Raw genomic sequence first — 9,616 nt, 5'->3', positions numbered from 1 at the left:
CTAGATGTATTCAAATGGAGTTGGTGACAATTAACTGAGATAGCCAGCAGACTGAAATGAAACACAACTGCTATTAACATCATTATAGTCTCTCCAGCTCTCTCTGTATCTGCAGACTGTATCATATTAAACTGATTTAACCTTGGCATAAGTTGTGTAGGATGCCAATCTTGCACAGCAAAATGTTTTTTAAATGTTTTTACTGTATGTGTCACTTGAAAATGTAGCTATGAATGCCTCACTGTCAAACGTTTTGCCAATTGTGTTGCAGAATATATGAAAATAAAAGAGATAAAAATAACATTCAGAAAAGTACAAGCATCAGTGCCCCTTCCATTGTTGCAGCAATAGGTCCCCACTGTAAAAAAAAAGCTGAACCTTCAAGCAGTATGCACATTTTATGAGCTCCATTACGAAGTTTGTGCTAACACAGACATAAACTGGCCATAAAACCGGAGATATCATCCTTGGGGCAAACCTCACTATTGGATTCCTGTTCTCCTCAGGATGGACACATGCTTATCGTGCTGAACAAACTCCTGCTCCCTTTTGCAACAACACTTTTCAGTGTTTTCCCCCTCCTGCCTTTGGGAGGGGTGAATGTGTGTGTGCACAGGGAGGTGGTTTACATTAATCCACAGCTGCACTTTTCATTACTCTCATAAGGTGAGGTCAAGGGGTAAGGTCTGTTTGGGTCTTATAGCGTAGGTGCGTAGTGTCACTGAAATGAGATGTAATATGTGGCGGAGTGGCTTTTATCAAACCACGCGTCCTTGCAGAAGACAGTGAGCTGGGCGGCCGTGACAGGCAGGGAAATTACTGTAAGCTTTAGGTGGCCGCTGAGATGGAACAGGAGATGTCTCAGTCAGATAGATAACAGCAAGCTAACAGCAGAGCCACTGAGCTTCCTGCAGAGACTGTCAGTGGAGCACAACGTAAATCATAAGACAGACACATTTGCACTAGTAGGCTACACGCTACAGTAACTTCAGACTAAAGGGCTGCACATAAACAGAATATTTCATCAGTAAGGTGCTGGTTTTCAAATTTGAAGCATCAAATTTGATGAGATTAAAACACATTTATAAAACAGATTTTGTTCTGTGCTGTGACCAGTGTCCTAACCTGCAGAGGACAAGGCTGTCACAATCTCATCTCCGATGTGCATCCATTAGGCCTACTGTGTGGAATTATAATGGGACAGAGCCACTACAAGGGCAGAGCCAAACACTAACATGATTATGGTAATGACTGCCAACAGCTACTCCTCTAAGCGCCAGGGAGATGTGCACTGAAAAGACAATTCCTAACAATTAATCAAAACACATAAATAGACATAATTTCATTGACTTTCACTTCTGGCAGACAAGCGATTGGTGAATGTTGTTGATACCTCAAAAGCTATTCAATCAGTGGATGGGATGCATGGGGTTGGAGGTGGGGGGATTTGGCAGGCTACAATACATCATGCCAACATTTAGTTCACACTTTGTCAGCAAATGTAATTAGCCAGAATCACAATTTTAAATGTGAGAGACCTGTAGCAGATATTTCTAGCATCTATCTCTGAAACTGGACTGGTTGTATTTCAGATTAAACAGTCCCAAGGGGTTATCAAACCACATGGAGCAAAACTATGATTTTCCTCTGGCATGATTAGGAAACTATATTGATAATAATGCTAATTATTTAAATTGGCAAAAAAAAAGTCTGAGCATGAGGAATTGTATTTAAACAACCACAGTCATGCTAGCGGTTCTGTGAGGCTGTACTTAGGCACAGCGGTGATTTGAGCTAAATTGCTAACGTCAGCATGCTAACATGCTCACGACAATGTTAACATGTTAACAGGCAGGTATAATGTTTACCAACGACAGACACAAATGGCCATCCCTTGAGCCATGCTGCTAGCGTGGCTAAAAACAAAAATGGCATTTTGTTTAAAGTGCCCATATTATGAAAAAAATCACTTTTTCTGGGATTTGGGGTGTTATTTTGTGTCTCTGGTGCTTCCACACACAAAAAAACATCCATGCTGTTTTGAGTGCGATACGGGTTTCTGAATGTGTCCTGCCTTCAGTCTCCGGGTGAGCTGTTCAAAATTGGCAGAATGGCTGAATGGCAAAACACTGCTACAACACACACTAGTTCACCATAATCTACAAAAGAACTACTTACATGTCCCTATTCTGCAGGTATTCCACGCAAAGTTGGAAGTGTGCCCTCGTTTAGAAGAAGTCTCCCGGCTAATCCTGCCTTATACTACTGAAGTTGTAGAAATAAACAGCTAGCTAGATGATGTGATCTTACCTAGCTACTGCGCACGTGCGACTGCCAACAAAGATGTTACATCAGTGAGAGGTCTCACTCTGTAGCTAAAACAGAGACCTGAACACAGGGTGAAAAGAGGAGCTGCAGCAATGTGCAGTACAACAAAAATATGGTGTTTTTTGAAAATTAAACCATGTAAACCTATTCTGGTACAACCTAAAAATACAATTATGAACCTGAAAATGAGCATAATATGGCCACTTTAACAAGCATCATAATGATGAGGTGAAAAATTATGAAACTATTCCCTTAGCTTTATGTCTGATCACATTAATATCATAAATACATGCAGTGATTACAGAACAAGCTGTATTTTTATCAGATAATATTGCATGGATTGGAATTATATGTGATAAAGAACAAGTCTATGCTAATTTATGGGTTAATCAGAGTCAGTGTAAAGTTTTAAAGCGTATTATAACAGCTCTATCTGCTTGACATCCTATTGATTGGATCTTTCACTGCCGAGGGTAGCAGCAGTCACCCTCACAGGGTGTTAATCCCAACACCTCCTGTGAGCCACCAGCCTTTTACAAGAACATCCCACCTCAGCACATATGATCTAATATATGTGTGATCAGTCTAGCATGTGCCTAAATGCAAGTGTTCAGTACCACTTTGTGCAGACACAGATGGTTGCCCCCCCCCCCTTCCAAAACCACCTTCCTCTGCTACCGCCACATTAGCAACTTTCTCTTGCTTCTCTGTTTTTCTTTTAATTGCTTTTTTTTTTTTTCTTCCTCTCACCTTTTCCTCTCTACGCACAGCGGCGCTTACTGAGGAAATGATAAAAGAAGGTGCTGCTTTATTGTGGTGCTGGAGTAAGCTGTAGTATGGCTGTTAGGCTTTGAATCAAGAGACAAAACCTATCTTCTGCTGATCCACCTGAGGCTGGATCCACATGCAGGACTGGCCTCCCATCAGAGATAACTTTATATATGTTTCATATAATCTACCCCGGAAATCTCAAGGGGTATCTCTGTTTATGTTACTAGTTTCAGGCAATATGAAAATTCCTAAACCACAATAAACAATGATCCTTTCCGTTTTACCCCCATTTATGTTTTTATTGCTTTCCCATTAACACATGGTGTGATTTCTCAACCTCTGTATCACCATGGGAAGAATATAACCAAGACAAATACATGGTTCTTATCAAAGAGTAGCTTAGGGGTCGCTGTATTTCAGCAAGAGCCTGCAACTCTAAGATATATACCTTGCATTATTGAACGCTTGCTCCTATTTGATTTCTCACCATTCATATCAAGGCATTTACAGCATGTTGTTCTTCTCATATGGTTGCAGAGGATGCTTTAGTTCAACACTCACAGTGATGTGGAGCTGATAATAGCTGTAGGCAAGGCATCAAATGCTAAAGATATTTTAAGGGCAGATGTGATATAAAACAGAAGCACCACTCTGTTTATTTGTTAAGCCCCTTGCAGTGTTTGTTGGATTTGGTTTGTCCCTGAACATCATAAAGGGTTGTATGGTTTGTGTTTATTAGCAGTGAGAGAACATCTTAACCATGACGGAGTTGTATTGATCTTCCATCAACACCCCACATGCTAAATCCTCATCTTGACAAGTGTGATTGAACCTGTGGGTTGTGTGTGACGAAGAAATCTGTAGTATGGATTGTCAGCTATGTGTCTGGTTTTAAAATAAAAATCCAACTTTCTGTGTGCTGAAAAGAAAACCCAACTACAAACTGCAGGTGGTTACTGCAGCGCAGATGTGGTACAGTTGAAATGAAAGACCAGAGCACCAGTTTATTGCCAAGGCAATTAGCTAAATGTTGTAGATGGGTATTTTAAACTACTTCCATTTTTTGACTGCTGCCGCCTTATATTTTTCTGTGGTAAAAATGGCATGTGTGCATTAGTGCAAAGTTCAAAATAGTTTGCTCAAAAAGTTAAGACCTACACTGAATTTCCTTCTTCTGAGGTAAATTAATGTGTTCAAAATACAGCTTGATGCTAATGACAACCATTTGTCCCCTGCTGTGCCAATAGATTACTTCACTCTGAAAGACTGTAGGAAGACATTGTAAAATGAAAATAGATAGACCAACAAACCTCCAGTTGCCCTAGGGCCTAGGTTGTTTAGCAGTGGCATTAATACAGTTGTGTGTGTAGAAAGTGCCAATTCTGTACTACATACCTGTGCACACAAACAATTTGTTGTGGTAATGGGGTAGAGACCTGGCAGGAGACTTTTACAGTCTTTGTCTCACTGAGCTGAAAATGCATTTTGTGGAGTGGCGATGGTAGGATGCACACAAAATGCACGTGACAGGACATTTTAAAAGCAATGCCATTTACACTCTTTCAAATGTAACCGGATGGAATTAAAAGACATTATAGATTGTTTGTCTTATTGTCTTCATGTCTTGTCTTAAAGCTATAGTGCACAACTTGGTGCACCATCACCAAAGGCTTGCGTCATGTTGATGCAACGACAGGGTTGTTGTCATTACTTAGAATTCCTCATGGGGGTGACAGAAACTATGCAGTATAGCTTTAAAAAACAACTACGAAATGTTATTCATAATGCATTACATACACACAGTACAATGTAGTGAAATTGAATTACTGCATTTAACCCATCCTAAGTATTAGGAGGAGTGGACGGCTACATAAAGCGTCCGGGGTGCAACTTGGGGTTCAGTGTCTTGCTTAGGGAGAGCTGAGAGGTTGAGGGGCAACCGCTCTACCTCAGAGCCTCAAGCCACCCCCAAAAGTATTGTCTGAAGTGGGATTTGAACCCACGCCTCCATTTGGAGACCAGAAGTCCCATATTCAGAAAGGGTTGTCAGCTTGAATCTGTTGCTTAGACTACTCGGCCATCCTAACTAGAACTGAGTTGTCTGACTTTCCCATTAGGGTTTTTATTTCTTTCTATCTTTTTTTACTACTTTCCCTTTTAAGAGACAAAAAACTGTTGGTAACTCATAAACTGACGTTGCAATAAAAAAAGTTACCCAGCCCCCAGTGGAGGAAGAGTTGAAGGACTTCATTTATAATCAAGCATTCTGGTGATTTTGTGCCAACAGTTATGATCACTAGCAGAATCATTATCTACTTCTACAGAGAGTTATAAACTTAATGACTCAGCATAATCTCATTTTCTACTTCATTATTAATTTGTTCCTCGGCAGCTGTTATCAGGAGGGACAACCTGTTCAAAATGAATGGTTTTATGATATGCTTTGTTGCAGTCACTGTGAAAGCTGTTCATACTCACTAGCTAATACTGAACAGACAGCGGTATCATGACTATTAGGAAAATGATATTACTATTAGGATACTAGAAAAGTACAAGTACAAGTATGCACTAAACCCACTCACAAATAATGCCAAGATACCATGTGAGTAAAGCAGAGTAGCAGGACTTTCACCAAATGCAAAAAATCAACAATAAAATGCATGAAACTATTTCCCTACATTATGAATTGTTGCAGAATATTTATGCTCAAACATGAACTGCCCAGCACACGGCCCACACACAGCATAGACTAAGAATACAGCCGTAGGCAAGCTGTTTTTTGGAAAAGCCGTACATCCTCACAAGATGAGGTGTAATGAAGCAGTGCTGGGCTGTGATCCCCTCTGTCCTGGGCTTAATATGGTAATGCCTGCCTCCACAACACCCCGGCCGTCGGCAAAGAACACAACCAGAATTTACTCTCTTTATTACCTCAGCAGAGCATTTGGCTTCCTGGGCATTTGGGTGGATTAGTGGTACAAGCAGGTGGGTGCAGGACTGGCAATCACTCAGGGTGATGTTGGGAGACAGTGACATACGATGGAGTCATCACTTCAGGCCGGGGGGGATAATTTGTGAGTGAGTGTTGTTCGTGTTGGTATGATGAGGTGGCAGCTGGTCTGGGTTGAGAAAAGGCATGTGTGCTAAATACACTTGCAAGTGCTATATAGATGTGTAGGTGCCTCTGTGATTCTGTCTATTATGCACTCAGTATACTGAGTCATGTCACTGGACGGTCATTACTTCACTGAGTGGCCCACAGGAGCTGGTAAACACCACTTGGCCAGCACTTTAATAAATAAGTTAGCACCCAAATTGTTTTAATCAACATCTTTTTTTAGTTGCGCTTCAAAGAATTCATTATGGTGGGTTGGGGAGAACACTGGGGGAGTTTAATACTGGTTGGCAAGTTGCTTATATCTATATCCACGACTGTCCACTTCCGGGACTGCCACGTTGCCGGCGGAAATTCGTTATGTCCTTATTTTCGGCCGGATATCCGTTACCTGACGCTTCCTTCATGATGGAATTCTAAACTCCGGTCGATTAATGGTTAACTGCTCCTCAGATCTCTGCAGGGTAAATAGAGACAGCTAGCTAGACTACCTGTCCAATCTGAGTTTTCTGTTGCACGACTAAAACAACTTTTGAACGTACACATAGTCCACCAAAACAAGTTCCTTCCTGAGGCTTTTTTGTAGCAGCACTGGGGCTCTGTGCAGCACTTAGTGCCGCCCATGATGATTGTGATTGGTTTAAAGAAATGTAGTCATGTAAAGATAGCATAGTCATGTACACACTCACATATTAGTTCAAAACCTTCATTTGGAGGTAAAACTGGAAGGGGGCACACCTGAAATGTAAGCAATAAATTGTAAGCAGTTTGCAAACAGTTGCTTGTTCACACAACCAGTAGACAAGGATCATAATTCATTTGGAGTTGTCTTTGTGTCCACCTTTGTGTCCACCAGTCCAATAGTCTCTGTTCATATAGCTCTGTTTGGTCTGTTTGGAAAAATATCTGTCTCTTTCGAAGCTAAATGAACTATTATGTTGTTCAGCTTGTTGTTTTGGTTTGGTGCTAGGCAGGTATCGTAGGCTACTGACAGGCCACACGTAGTTACAGTGAAATTATTAGCGTCTTCTGAGAGTTTTAAAACCGTACATTTGTTTCTTACCCATCAGACTTCTTTTCGTCACCACAAATAATTTGGTGAATACGTTATTATTACCGACAGGAATGATTAACAAAACTACAAAAATAAGATCCAAGTTGTAATAAACGTAAACTATCCTTTAAACTGCATTATTCTTATCATGCTATTCATTTGAGTGAGGAATTCAAATTCAAAGAAGCCTAAAATGTCTCAACCACTAACAAGTTAACAAGCAGTCACATCATATTGTAATTATGGTTGTTAAATGTGGTGAGAAACTCGTAAGTGTATTCATGGATTAAATTATGACTCGTTACAATGCAGGCTGCAGGCAGATGTACAGCCACTATAAAGTCAAGAGGAAAACACAAATAATCTTATGATTCATTAATGTGTGATGTCAACATGAGTAATATTGTGCTTTCAGCTAACAGTCTCCGCAGTTACTTCGTATAAATCGAAGTGAAAAGTGAATAAAAATGTTACTCTTTTCATTATGTGATATAGTTGATCTTAAATACCATTATGAGTGCATATAAAAATGAGTTATTGTTTCAGTGGACGGGACATCTACATCTCAGTGATCCAGCTGGAGAGAACTGAAATATTACAGGACTAAAACACATTTTAATACATACTGCTGCAATGAAGTTGTTATGACAGAAGAGCATGTTTTCTTTTACCTGTCAATATTACAATGCAAATCTCACAGGCAATTTAACTTGAAGGGCTGCCAGGTGCACTGCTGTGTATTACTTGAGTGGGGATAGAGGAAGATTTCAGGATACTTTATCTCCTGTGAATGTTTCATATGAATATTACTTGTAAACATCTGAGTCCACTGACAGAGGAGATTAGCTGTAAATTGCTTGTGGTATCTGTCGTCCTATCACTGGTTCAGGGCCCCAGCCATCCATGCCTCTCTCCTCAGTCGTGTTCTCAGTGGAAAGGAAGGATATACCCCACTTCCTAAAGCTCCACCCTGCCCCATGCTCTGCAGAGGAAAGAGGAGAACATAAAATGCAACGCTAAGGAACTCCCTGGGGGTTAAACCTTAGGGTGGGAACAACATGGACAGCTTCTCTATCTTAAATCATGGCTGTTTATATGGTAACTTGCGATGCCTTAACCTAAGTGAGTTTGAGTTTGATTTGGATGCTTTGACCATTGGATTTACTTGATTTGATTAAGATCAGGTAAACCTGCCACAAAAAAGAAGTCAGAGGAAATATCTGAAGCAATGTTCCATCAATGACTAAAGGAGTAATTGCTGTACTTTGTCACACCAAAACTTACTGGGTCAATGGGAGGATTGAGGTTTTGATGGAAAAGGAAAATTAAATTTCCTGCGCCGCAGACTCTGTCAAGGGCAGGAATGAAAAATTGACACTTGGGTTATGGTTACGCTATTTATTGGCCATAAGGTGACCTCCGAGTGGCACTTGAGGTGAACATAGGGGTATTTGGGCTGACAAAGTGCTGTTAGCTAAGTGTACTTTTACATTGTACTTCCACTGTGCACAGTGCTTTAGTCAACAGATGCCCCTAAAATACATCAGACAATACATTTTTGCTAAAAGGGAGCTTCCTTTTTGACATGCATCTTCTTTGTTAGGTTCGGCATTCTTCTTGGATAGAAAATCTGATCCTTGAAGTACCTAATGTTTGCCACTTCAGTTCGAGGTGTGTTTCACTCCTGTGAGTAAATTCTTGGGTAACTGCTGACAGACTGGATGTTGACTTCACAATGCACAATGTCTCTTTTTAGCAAGGAGGGGACAATAGTGATGGAGGAACAGTAAGAATGGCAGAGCAGGAAGCATGCTGAGGAGGACAGGAAATAGGAAGCGCAAGCAGGAGTAAACGTTGTTGAAATAGCCAGAGGGAAATTTCCTTTCCACTGTCTTAAGGTTCTCCTCTGATGTCCTTGAAAGACACAGAGAGCAAGCCTCTCCCAAACATGAAAGATAGGAGGAATATATCATGGTTGATATTAACACTACACTGATACAAACCAGCATAATGGAGACATGGGTCCATGAAATTGTTTGTCTTGTGACATTTGACCAGCCTGAGCAATATATGTAAACAAGTCTTAGTGCCAAAACCATTGAAAATCAGTATGACCATCAGTCCACTGTATGAGACTGTACCGACAGTCTGGTGGCTAAAAGAAGACATTTTATCATCTTTTCAAACGCAGCATGATGGCATTTTAAATAAGATCTATTTAATGAGCTTCATGGCGATAGTGAAGTGCATACACTCCAGGCAATTTTAGTTAAAGGTAAACACATCTATCACATATGAACCTCACGTGCAACACATTTCCTGCTTTAACAGAAAAAAAGTAAACACAG

Source organism: Sander lucioperca, chromosome 6, assembly GCF_008315115.2.
Source record: "Sander lucioperca isolate FBNREF2018 chromosome 6, SLUC_FBN_1.2, whole genome shotgun sequence".
In the NCBI taxonomy this organism is placed as follows: domain Eukaryota; kingdom Metazoa; phylum Chordata; class Actinopteri; order Perciformes; family Percidae; genus Sander; species Sander lucioperca.
Note: the sequence above shows the minus strand (reverse complement) of the source record.